A 12872-nucleotide genomic window follows, 5' to 3' on the forward strand; every position below is an offset into this window, starting at 1 on the left:
CGCGGGGCCCGCCTCAGCAGCGCCGCGGCCGCCGGCTCCCCATAGGGCGCGGCGAGGTGGTCCCGGCACCGTGCGCCCCTGGCAGCCGCCGCCGCCGCCGGCTCCCGCCTCGCTCCACGGCCCGCTCGCGGGCTTCTGCTTCCCGGGCGTCTGCGGGCAGGCACAGTCTTCTCGTGCTCATGCAAAGGTGCCCGGGCTCCGGCTGGGCTGCTCGGAGGAGTCGCCGGGCTCCGCGCCCCGGCCGCGCGCCCGGCGCCGCTGCTACTCGGAGTCCCGGGGCGAGTCCAAGCCGCGGCTGGAGGAGCCGGCGGGGTCGACTGCTCACTGTGAAGCTACCTCCATGCGACCCTCCCCTTCCCGCCCTTTCCCCTCCCCCCACCAGCCTGATCTGGGTTCTTGGGCGCTTATTGTTTTAATGAAATTTTTGGTTGTTGTTGTTTTGGTCCTTGAATGTGATTTTAGCTGCGAGTAACGTGTCCCGCGCTCCTCTCGGGCTCCCTCGGAGGGTTTTCAGAGAGGTCTCAGTGCATCCATTTTCTCAGATCCTCTCCTTCTTTCGGGGGAAAGGATCTGGGCCCTGCAGGCGCCCTGGAGCGCGAAGGCGGCGGCTGGGGCTCGGAGGGGTCTGCGCGGCGGCCTTGGGAGCTCCCGGGCGGCGGCGGCGGCGGTTCTCCGGGACTGGACACCGTGAGGGGAGCAAGAGGATTTTCCCAGCAAGATCTCCATGTACAGCTACATCTTTAGGGCCGCTCGGGTTAATATATGTCGTCAGAGGCTCCTCACGCCAATCCCGGGGCGGCGGGGGCGGCGCCTCGCGCTCTCTGCAATAAAACTTTTTGATGTTCTCCTTGCTAATTGCCGAGGTCCTCATCCAGGATTGGTTGCCCCTTCATAACCAGAAGATAATTAAAACGAGGGGGGGAGGGTTAAAAAAACTTTTTTATCAGCCGGAGGTTAATGCAAGTGTTTAACAGATGCTTCACTATTAAAATATTTTCCCCCCAAGTCTCAAATATCGAAGAATCTTAAACCAGGTACGGTATCACTCCGCTTTCTTTTCTGGAAAAAAAAAAAAAAGGAAGCAGATATTGCTTTTCGAAGTGTTTTGTAGGTAACCGAGGCAAGAAAGCCAGAAGGCAGCGGGCGCAGTTCCGTGCGGGGCCGGGAGCAGAGGCGGCGGGCGGTCCCCACGGAGGCGCGTCTCCAGCCCAGGCGGGCGCGGGGCCCGGGGCCCGGGGCGCGGGGCGCGGCGGGGCACGGCTGCGGCTTTGACCTGGGCACGGTCTGGAAACGCCCGCCTCAGCGTCTATGGACTTACCCACCATCACGTTACCCAGGCCAGGGCCGTCTTGGGTAGCTCATGTTATTGTGGCTGCTTTTGGAGATCATGGTGGAGACCCCGGGACCGACGGCCAAGCCGATTATAAATACTCTTACTTCCATGTTCTTCAGGGACACCAGCCCCAGCGAAGGAAGACCTTGAGCTATTTCAAAGCGCAGACACCTCGATTCCCCGAATTTGTTGTGTGGCCGGTATCGGTGTTCCCCTGGTTTAACTAGCCTGTCTGGTAAGTAACTGAATATTTTTTACAGCGTGTTCTGAGCTTATTTTCCAATTTTTATGAACAAACATATAAATACATCTCGGCATTCCTGCCTCTCCCATAAAAGCGGGCATCTGTGGAAAGCAGGTTTAGTTATCGGAGGGGAACCATTAAACACCAGTTTAAGAGGCAGGCCGGGAGGACGGCTCGTGGATGTTTAGACTGCTGGCCTTGGTGATCTTGAACGCATTATAACCGAAAATGGATCTCCACTTGTAAGTCACCCGGCCGCAGGGTACCGGGGCCGCGGTGCCCCGAGCGGCGTGAGCGTCTCCAGAAAGCTCGCAGGATGTTGCGGGGGGGGGGGGGGGGTGGTGGTGGACGGTGGCAGGAACTGAAATGATCCCCGGGGCTTGGCCAGGAGCCGCAAGGGGAGGCTGATGTGTAGCTGAGGATTCCGCCCAAAGGATTGGTGTGGAAAAGGGTGTCTACAGGAGCCCGCGGGGCCGTAAATTAGAGGGAGCCCACGCGGAGTGTGCAGGAGCCCGCGCTGAGCCTGGGACTTGCCGCTGGGCCTGGTGAGGGTCGCCCAGGGGAGACCAACTACACTACTTTGGGCGTCGTCTCTGGCAGGCAGGCGGAGTCAGGCCCGAGGCCACAAAGGGAGTCCCATCCAAAGGACTCAGCGAGCACAGTCCTTTTCTTGCCTGCTGCGTGCGTTTTGCGGGGTACACAGTTCGGGATGGAAGGCCAGGTCAGCACGAATAGAGGGCGGGGTTGGGGGGTACCCAACTCCTGAGCTGCCAGGGATTGGGGCAGCCGCCAGCCACTAACCCCAGAGCCCTGGGCAACAGCTTTGGGAAACATGTTTTAGGTTTTAGGTGGCTGGGCTGCAGGAGAGGGAAAGGAACTCAGGGAGGATCGTAGAAATCCAGTCTGGGAAGTCCTCATGACGGCCCATTCAGTCCCTTCAGCAAGAGGTCAGTTTCCCTGGATGCCCCCAGCAGAGGTGTTAAGGCAGAGGACAGGAGGTGGAGAGTAGCTGAAACCAGACTGGTTGGTAAGTGCCCTTGGGGCTCAGAACAAAATAGCCACCTATAGCTTCGGACCGCCACCTTGGGTAGGTCTGCAGTTTTGAGCACAAGGAGAGTCTTTTAAAGACCTTGTTCTTCAAGGAAAGAATATAGGTAGTGTGGTCAGGGTTCTGTTTACATTTTCACCAGGGGAGGCCAACCCTAAATGTGTAAATACTGGTAGTTCAATCCTCTGATATTTGATACATTTTTAAAAAGTCTGTTTATAAAAACACATCTAGGCCTTGGGAGCAGGTAGACAAAGTAAGATGATTGCACCCTGGCTGGGAACGGATAAAAATGCAGGGAAAGTAGATGCAAGCGGCTTTCAGGCCAGGGGGAGTTTGGGGGATTGAAAGGAGGAGGAAGAGGCCAGGCAGAGGGCTGAGCAGGGGACTGGGATGCAGTGTCCACCAGAGGCGAGGGGCCTCCATGGGAAAGGCATCAGAACTTGCCACTTTCAGCCTTTCCCATGCTCTTTTCGTTGAAACAAAAGATGGACGAACCCCTTCGTGGTCCCAGAGAGCCTGGCAAGTGATAGAAGAGATGGACAACATGGGACAGAAAACAGTCATAAATGATGCTAATCTGAACATCCGTCCTCATTGACCGTGTCACTATCAGTTAATTAACGTGATCCGAGGGTCTAGGGCCTCATGAATCTCCGAAGGCCAAAATGCAGAGGCTACAGCCCTAGAAAGGGGGCTTGGAGGCAGGGGACAAATGGGAGAATTCTAGGGTCCCTAACTGGCTGAGTTCCACTCTGAAAGCACAACAAAGTCCACTTTTTTTCTGTTAGTGCTGTCTTTGGGACATTTTGCTCCGGGTCTAGTGGGATGTTGGATTAGTCTGCTACTCTGGAAAGCTGTGAGGCAAAGATGCCGTCTCAGGTTTGCCCCCAGTTTAGGTGGCCTGTGCCTTCTGAGGGGCTACTGATGGAGCTGGTGGTAGTGGTGGTGATGGAGGGGAAAGTGGGAAAAGTAAAGGAGGAGGGGGAAGTTCCTGGCTTAGTTATCAGCCCAGGGACCCCATCCTGGTCTGTACTAGTGTGGCCTCTGGTGTGCTGCTCCCCAAAGGGCATGCATTCCGAGTACTCCAGGGGAGGTGACACGATTCAGGCTGAGGACCACTGAGCAGCTGAGAAGATGCGGGCTGGGGGCCGCCTGGGGTGCCTGCAGGAGGAATCCTGCAAGGATGAGGGCGTGCTAACATCTTCCCCTTTTCTGAGGCCCTGAGCTGAGCTGCAACCAGTCTTACCTAGGCGGGGAGACTGCTTCACAGGAAGGGGGCTGGGGATGATGTTTGCGATCCTTGTAGCTGATGGTGTACCCACTGTGCTGCACATTACATCTGCCTCCTTCAGCTAAGCAGACAGGACTGGGGTCCAACATTTATTCTGGGCCCGTGTCTCCTGTCTCTTTTCCCTCACTCCTACCCCTTCCCCTGAAAGGGAGTCAAAGGGCACGGGAATGGTTGCACACTCCCTTGCAAACGTTCTGGTCTTGTGAGATATTACTTTTAAAATAAATCTGGTTTAAACTAAATATTTTCTTAAAAACTTCAGTCTGTTTTTAGGGAAAATACAGATCTTTTCGAGGTATTTATTATTTCAAAGGCAAGGGCAGTTTGTATCTTGTGTTTTGCTCATGAGAACTCAAAATAAACTGGACCTGAAAATAACCAGGCCAGAGGGCCATAAACACACATTTTATGTTTACGGGAATTATGGCTCAATTCCCTTCAGCGTCTTTCAAATCTCATTTTCCCTTATTTTCTTAACCAACGTAGTGGAAGTGACTCTGGGCATTCCTTTAAGTATCTATAATGCTCTTCTGTGAGGTGAACCCCAGAACGTGCTAAGAGGCCCAGAAAGAACATGAAACCCAGAGAGTGGCAGCAAAAGCAGTGTGTTCTTGAAGATGTCACCCCAGCCTCACCTGCTCCAAGGATGTGCTTCTTGTGACGCCTTAATTGCTCTGCATTTCTGTCTGTCAGAGGGTGGGGTTGAGTCATTGTACCTGCTGGCCACTTAGCCCCAGAACCTCTAGGACAATCTAGAACCAGACATATTGTCTGAAGTGGCAGCAAGAGTCTCCCCTAACTGGGGTTTTGTAGTCCCTCCCTTTCTTGTGTACCTTTTGGCGAGTGACGGTGGCCCCAGAAACGTGGTGGTGCTCGAAGTACACATCTACAAAGCAGAATCAAGTTTGATCGGACTCACGTCTGTTTCAGAAACGAAGGGCAGGAAGAGCTACCCTTGGCTCTTCGGAGGTTTCATTTCTCGTGAGCATTTTCTTGTTGGATCTTGGGGTGGGCCTGGGGTATTTGGTGAGTGAGCCCTTGTCCCTCCTCTTTCCCATCCGAACAGATCTGTGACGACAGGGTGGGGAGGGGCTGACCCAGTTGCAGTGATGACTCTGGAGGGGCTGATTGCTCTGTGTTGATCAGGAAACAGTTAAGTCAGTGGAGAAAATTGGAACTTGCTGGGTGCTTGTAACACCCCCCCCCCCCGCATTTAGCCCCTCTCTCTCTCTTTCTCTCTTCTCTCCTCCCTTTCTACCTTCCTTTCCCTCTCTACCTCCTTCCCCTTTCTCTCCTTCCCTTGCTTCTAATTTGCCTTCCAGCAATGTTTGGATTTATAGGGGTTTTGGTGTCATAGAACCTGAAAGTGGTGAATAAGACACTGGCTCATCCTTAAATAAAGTCCTTTAGAAAAATATTTTTAAAAATTGAAATATGACTGACATATAACATTGTGTACAATAATTAAGGTGTACACTGTACAAGAAACATCTTAATGTCCACTATGATGGGTGGTGGGAATTTGCATTTTCTCCAAATAATCAATGACTAGATCTTCATATTAACTGGCAAATGTGCTGCTGCTCTGGAGAGTCTTTATTGATAAGGGGGAACCTTTGCCAGGTAGCCACATGTGTCTGTAAAGCTAAAATCCTTACTCAGACTGAAGGGAACAAGAGATAATGCACATGAAGGGGCCTCACTCTGGGTGGCATGATGTATATATACATGGGAAGTGTTACTAGTGTCATTATGGTGGTCCTAAGAGGTATGATAAATCTGATCTTCGCTACTTTGTAGTAAAATATAGATGGAGTTTAGAGCAGAAGTGGTGTAAGAAAATACACCTCACAGGATCTATGTCAACTACTCACTCACATTCTTGTTTCAATCAAATCACCTACACACACAAGCAATATTTTCTTCCAAGCCGGGAGGAGAGCATTCAACATGCAGAAGAGGAAGTAATTGTAATTTTGCATACACGCTCTGAGGAAATGGTAAGGAATAGACTTCAACTAGTCTGCAATACAGTCTGCGGTTCAGGATAAAATATGAAAGCAAATGGTAGCTTAAAGTGCAGGGCTTCGGACAAACCACTCAAGTGACTGAAGGGTCTGTTTGTGTCTGGAAGCCCCGGTGCCTTCCCAGTTCTAACTGCAGTGCGGCTCGCATTCCTGTTCTGAAGCCTCCTTTGCAAATTCACAGAGATAGATTTCTCTAGCCCTGGCAGTTGCTTTCAAACCCTTGCTAGTTTCTTCCGGGGCCTTTGCTTCTAGACGAGGGCTCGCCATGATGGCTGGGTTTCAGGTTAACAAAAAGAAACCGTTTTATTGTCGATATTAATGGCAAACCTCGATGTTTACAAGGCTTGGGTTCAGCAGATCAAAAGCAGCTTGGCTTGACTTCTCAATATTCTCTGGAGCTTAGACAATTAACTGCAATTTTGCTCCTAACGAAACAACACAGGGAAGTTCGTTCCAGAAACGCTGAAGGTAGTCTTTCAGCAGAGATTTTTTTTTTTTAACCTGTGTACAACCTGTCAGAATCTAAAACATTTGTCCACTGAAGCTGAGCTGAGTTTTGAAGGAAACCTCCTTAAGAAAATGTGTTGGCAAAGTGTCTTCGTTTGCAACGCCACGAGCCTGTTCAGCCCTGCATTCCAGCTTGCCTTTCTGGATCCGGCAGACTGAGGTCTCCCTGGTAATTTGGGTACACCGAGTCTCCAGTTAATGACAGATAATCAGCCTTTGGGTCATTTGGTCATTCTCTTATTACAAACCCCTCCTGCTCTCTCTGATCTCCTTTCAAACTATATTTCACACAAACAAATAAAGCAAGACAGGGACAAGTTCTTAAAAGAGAGAGAGAGAGAAATATTAGAAACTCCTGATACAGAATGCTACACAAGGAAAGGCAAGCTAAAAGAGGATAGGAAAGGACATCTTATCCAAATGAACATGTTGTGTACAAGACATTAAAGGAAAAGGCTCTGGATTCTGTTAAAGTGACAGAAAATTAAAATAAAAATAATTGCAGGCAGAAAAGTTATAACATAAACAGAGAAGGCAGGATGCTTGCTGGAAATGCGCAGCACCAGGAGGCGAATTTGTTGTTACAGATTATATATCTGCAGTGTGATTGGAGAGGCGAGACTTTGTTTTATTTTCCAGGAGAGAATGGATTTCCTTTTAATACTTGTGCGAGTGCCCACTTAAGTTAACACAGGCCAAAACCTCGAGGAACAAAAAATGGAATTGCATTCTTATTGCAAAGCATCCAACTTCAAACGAAGGAATTGGTTGCATACAGAAAAAGCAGAATTCCATTCAAAACACATTGAGAGACTCCACTATACGCGGATGACTGATGCTTTTTTTGTTTTGCTGACAGAAGGCACAGATCATTCTTGGGGAAGTACCAACGAAGCCAGTTCTCCCTGCCCCCCCCCCCAACGGGGTCTCCATTTGCCCAGTCTACCTTTGGCTGTGACTCCAGAAAGATAAACTTCTGATTGGCCAAGGTACATCTCTGACCACATCCCTCTGGGAAAAGCCTGGGAACGTATAGCTCTAATAAGAGCCCTGGGGAGAGTGCCCCAGTGCCATTTTCCTGCCCCTGCCTGCCCTTAACAGTCCCTTTTGGCCCAAGTCCAGGGCTCCTGAAAGGTCAAAGTCTAGCCCCTGGTGTCATCTGCAAGCCCTAGGTTTTCAGTCCTAAGAGAGACTGGAACTTATTGCTCAGGACTCGATCGACTCAAGTTCTCCAAGTCAGAGGGGCAGCTGGGGGATCAGCAGGTGACGAAAGTGTGACCCCTACATTGTCCTCAGCTGTGTGTCTGGCACCCCTCGACTTGCCAGCGGAGCTGGCAAACAACCCATATCTCTCCCATGTTAAAGAATCCACACTTCTTCGTTTCTTCTAGGCCCAGAGTAAATGCCACCTCCTCCAGGAAGCCTTTCCAGGTACGGCTTTCCTTCTCTCTGCTCCCGCAAATCAGGTCTCCCTTCTTATGAACTCCGTTCTGATGCCCTCTCCCCCAACCCCCATCTGCTCTCCGGTCGATCTCTGGGCACACATCTTTCCCCTCCTGTGACTGTGGGTTCCCTGAGAGCCCAATCGAGGCACTGTACCCAGTAGGTGCTTAAACAACTTGTATAAAGGATGACAGAGAAATCTGGTGAATTCTGCGTATCCCAGTTGCAATCGGATTGCAATTTTCTTTGTTTTGAAAGCGACCAAAACTAGCGGTGGAGGCGGACGTCGTCCCGAAGGGCACAGACCTTCATCTCCAAGCCCTCGGGAGAAGCAGGGGAAGGCTCCTCGGCTGGACCGCGCGTCCGAGGGCTCCGCATCGCCGGCGTGGGATGGAGAGCGGGGACCCAGCCCGGCCTGGTCTCCCCTGGCCCCTCCGCCTCCTGAGCTGCGGAGCAACAGCTGGCCGGGCGGACGCCGCGGACTGGTCTCTCTAAGCCTTGGTTTCCGCATCTGAGCAATGGGATAGCTACGCCGGCCGCGAGGATGCGCATGAAAGATGAATGAGATCAAGGCGCGCGCGGGGATGGACGCCGGACGCACAGGCTGCGCGCAATAAATGTGTTTTCTCTTCCTTCCTCTTGCGTGTCTCGCCTTGACTTCCAGCCGCCGCGACCCCCAGCCCGACAACCAGGGCCGGGTCGCGCCGGAGGGCGCCACCGGGCCTCGGGGCCCCAACCGCGCGGGCCGCCGGCGCTGGGGGGAGATGCGAGCGCGGGCGGAGTTTAGGCCGCGGCGGGCGGGAGGTCACAGCGCGGGGCGGGATGGGACGGACCTCTGCTCCCCCTTCTAACCCCGCTCAGCTCCGGGGCTTTTCGCCCGAGGCGGGCAGGAAGGGGTTAACGGCGCCCCTCCCCCCCATCTTCTCTCCCGAGGTCTCATTAGGGAACCCTCCCCGCTATTTTCAACATTTCCTCAATCAAGGGCCTTTAAATAGAGCTGCACAAACAAATTGGCGGCAAAAGCGTAGATCTTGTCACGATTGAGACCAATCCAATATTTCAGCCTTGTTTGCTTTGCAATTACGGGCAGGCTTGTGGCTTCGGTGCCACCGGGGCAAATCTGCCGCCGCCCGCTTTCTCTCCGCACCGGGCGGCGGAGGAAGGACTCGCGGAGCCGGCGCGGGGAGGGGCGGGGGGGGGGGCGGAGAGGAGGCGGGTAGGGGGCCGGGCCGGGGGCCTTTCCTGCACCCGGTGCGGAGGCGCGCGGAGCCGAGTTGAAGGGCTTCTCCTTCCCGGCCGAGCGGCTGGGGCACACCTAGTGGTAACGCACCGTGCAGCGCGCACGTGGAGTCCAGGGTGTGCCCTTGCCCAGCTTCCTTTCTCCCCTCTTCCGTTCCCCTCTCGTCCATCCCATCCCATTTTCCTCCAGTACTTCCAGGCGGTTCCTGGATTTCCCGCTCTCTCTCGCTGTTAAACCTGCTAGCCCGCTCCGTGCCGTTTTCCATGGCTGCTTATTCTTGTTTGACTTTTCGTGCAAAGTAACTTTAACTCGGTTGCAGGAGGATAACGCTCCAAGGCGTCTGGCCCGGCTCCCGCGGCCGCCCAGTCCTCCTTGAACCTGCTCCTTCGGCCGCTGCGGGCTAGCCTAGTTGGTCTCAGCAGAACAGTAGTTAACTCGAACCAGGTCCTAAGCCTTATATTTCACAGATAATTATATCTTGGCTGCTGTTTCACAAAATTGTAATATTTGCTTTATACCGAGGAGCATTTTTAAAGTCAAAAACAAATACTACTTTTCAAAAAGAAAATATGATAATAAATCTCTTTTTATGGATTTTCTCTGTATATGTGGAAACCACATGATTTAACTCCTCGACCCCCGCCCCTTCAGGCGGAGCTGAAGTTATACAGATACCGGCTTTTAATACACAGTCTCCGTGTCTGGGGGGAGGCACCTGCATTTGTCACGTTCAGCATAGTTTCCAAGATTTCCCACCCCACCCTGACCCGTGTAGCTGAGTGCAACAAGGATTATAATATAATTAGGTCTGAGATGTGAGGTCCATTTTCACACGAATTCAAGAAAGATGGGCAAAACGGGTAATTAATCCACAGTTTCATATTATTTTCTAAATGACTACCCAGTTTCCTCTCCTGTCCAGATGGGAAAGTTGAGGCAAAGAAATATTTTTATGAGACTCTGGGGTGCATATTAAAATATGCTTCTAATGCATTAAGGATCAACATTTCTTTGCTGGTGGTTATAAAAGAAATCCATAGCTGTTCTTGCCAATTAGCAATCTCTTTTAGGATTTTTTTTTTATAATCCCACCTTCATTCTTCTAGATTGTCATGTTATGGTTCTCAATTTTATTTAAAGCGAACTTCAGAAATGATGGTTTCATGAAATTGTGCGATGACAAAGACACAGAATAATATTTAAAGTCCGTGAGTCATGCACACCTATGTGTATCTCTCATGCAGTTTTCTAGCTGATTGCTTTAGTATGTCTATAAGAAATACAAAGCAGTAGCTAGAAAGAATTCTCTCTTCACCAAAAGAATTGGCTTGACATATTATTCAGTGCACAAATTATATTACTTTCATGTGTGTTAATCTGTTTGGTATTAAAACTGCTAGAGTGTTTTAACCATTAACATGTTTTACCACGCCACTTTCAAATTCGTGATCTCAGATAATTATAAAGGTTTTGATGTTAATCCCACGTTAAGTGAACAACTATGAAAATACCCTGAAAGCATTATTATGCTTATATAAATGCCAACAAACACACTGTACGGGGAACACGATTACTTTTTATCTGACATTATCGTATAGGGCTACACATTCATTTCTTTTTAAATCAGAGCAGTTTTCAATTACTTTTTAACAGATTTTTTTCAACACAGCATTTTGCAGTGCCTACAAACCACAGCAACTTTGTCCTGACAGATACATATTTTTCCTTCATTGTTATTCATTAGCTTCTTTGCAAACTCACTATAATAGAATAATATAAAAATATCAAAATATAAAAAACAATTATTAGACTCTACATATTTATTTCAGTAAGCTAATGATATTAAAATTAAAAACATGTGCCTGGCATATAAATGTTTCTCTAAGAATTCTTTTTTGGATGCATAGTTATTATTTTTTAAACCAACTCAGATTTTCAAGTACTGATTTTTTCCCTCTAAACAGGCATTGCATTGTTTTAAACAGTAGCTCCTGGAACAGTACCACCCTTAGTATTTTAGACTTTCAAACGACAATTGGAATTGGATAAATACTTTCAGCTGGGAGCACTTTCCTAATACCTTTGTAGGTAATAGGAGTCCCTACTTGTGCTGGGTGACAAACAGACAGTGCACTGGACATTCAGATTCTACCCTTTGTAGAACCTACCAGAAAACAGAGTTTTCCTATAAGATTGCTGTGGTCCATCTAAAAAAAAATTCTGTGAAGATGTAAAATCAGAGGAAATGAGTGAATGCTTTTTCTCATGACGGTTATGAAATGATGGCTTAAAGAGGGATGCAAAATATGACACAGGAGGAATGCAGAAACATAAAATCTAAAAAAGAAAGTTTCCTTAGGCAGCATCTGGCTCTTTGTGTATAACAGGAGAGGCATGGGTTGGCTCTGCAAAACCAAATAGATTGAGTTTGTTTGTTTCAATTCAGTGATTTTTAAAATAGATTTTTCACTGCGTGAAGAAGACCCATCAAGGAAATATATACAAATTCTTGTATATAGAAAATACTAGCTACCTTGACTTTTCACATTGGGTTAAAATATAAGGACCTTTAACCTACTATACCACTGTTCTTTCTAAATGAGTGCATGTTGTCATAACTGGTGTCAAAAAGCATTGATTTTTTTTCAAATTGGTGTTAAACTGGAGTAATAAAGTATATCCATGAGAGGATTTCCATAAACTCTAACTTGTGGAGAAAACGGGGAAAAAACTTTTTCAGGAAGAAACCAGGCAACTTTAACTGTTATTAATCTGGGATAAATGAAGTGAGAAACTGCCTCCTTACGTTCCTAGTAATTCTTTCCGCTTTTCCAAACGTTGTTCAGTTCTCTGAATCTTGTGCTAGTCAAGTCAAGATGATGTTAGCAATAAAATTACATAATCTAATCAAGGGGCTATTTTTGCTCTATTACAAATACGAATTATATGTGGGCTGTTGAAGTGCTTTTTCTTTGAAAGCTGAATTTTTCCTTTTTCAGATACAGTGATATTTAAAGAAGTGTTCATAAGGATAAATATGATGGTTCATCAAGGTTAAAATAGCTATGTCAAAAAAGTGGCATTTGAGTCCACTCGGTGTGGGCTGTGCTTTGTAAATTATAGTGCTTTTAAAATCACGACCTAGGTATTTGTAATGAGAACATCTGAGAAGAGAACTCAAGTGTCCTCAGTGTACACAGGCAAGAACGTCTGAATATGAGGAAATAACTAGATCACACACTGAATTTTTCTCATTGCCTTAGATGCTAGGAGTTTTAAATTATAACCTCAGATACATCTGAACAAATAGTAAGCCAGATATATTTTATTGTATTATTGTTTATACCCTGCTTCATGTTAGAAATAATTTACAGCAGTTTTTTTTCAAGGATTGGTAAGATAAATTTTAAGAAATCTGTTTGTAAGAACAATTCCTGTAAACATAATTGTAATTTATTTTGTTTATTACAAGATCAGTGATGTGCTCTGGTAAATATTTGATCCCAAGATGAAGCAACATCACATTTGGAATGAGACAAATTTGAGAAATTAATTTTGAGTACATTGTAAAGAAATCTTAGTACATACAAATAAAGCTATTATTACGCATGGAGAGTAGCATAACACAGTGATTAAGAGCACGTCTCTGGAGTCGGAGGCACAATTTTGAATCTTGACTAGAGCAGCTATCAGCTGTGATCTTGGGAGAATTACTTAACCATCCTTAGCTTCAGTT

The 12872-nt window shown here is 48.1% G+C and overlaps 1 long non-coding RNA gene across 1 annotated transcript in view; it reads left to right on the forward strand.

The window, feature by feature from the left end:
* The first annotated feature begins 875 nt into the window (after positions 1-875).
* LOC114884731 overlaps positions 876-12872 on the forward strand; it is a 28327-nt gene continuing 16330 nt past the window's right edge. Inside the window, exons 1-2 of the long non-coding RNA XR_003790887.1 lie at positions 876-1034; positions 1453-1568. This is a non-coding gene — a long non-coding RNA (uncharacterized LOC114884731). The remainder of the gene's footprint in view (positions 1035-1452; positions 1569-12872) is intronic.

This window comes from Monodon monoceros, unplaced genomic scaffold (assembly GCF_005190385.1).
Source record: "Monodon monoceros isolate NGI ecotype Baffin Bay Population unplaced genomic scaffold, NGI_Narwhal_1 Super_Scaffold_5, whole genome shotgun sequence".
Taxonomy (NCBI): Eukaryota; Metazoa; Chordata; class Mammalia; order Artiodactyla; family Monodontidae; genus Monodon; species Monodon monoceros.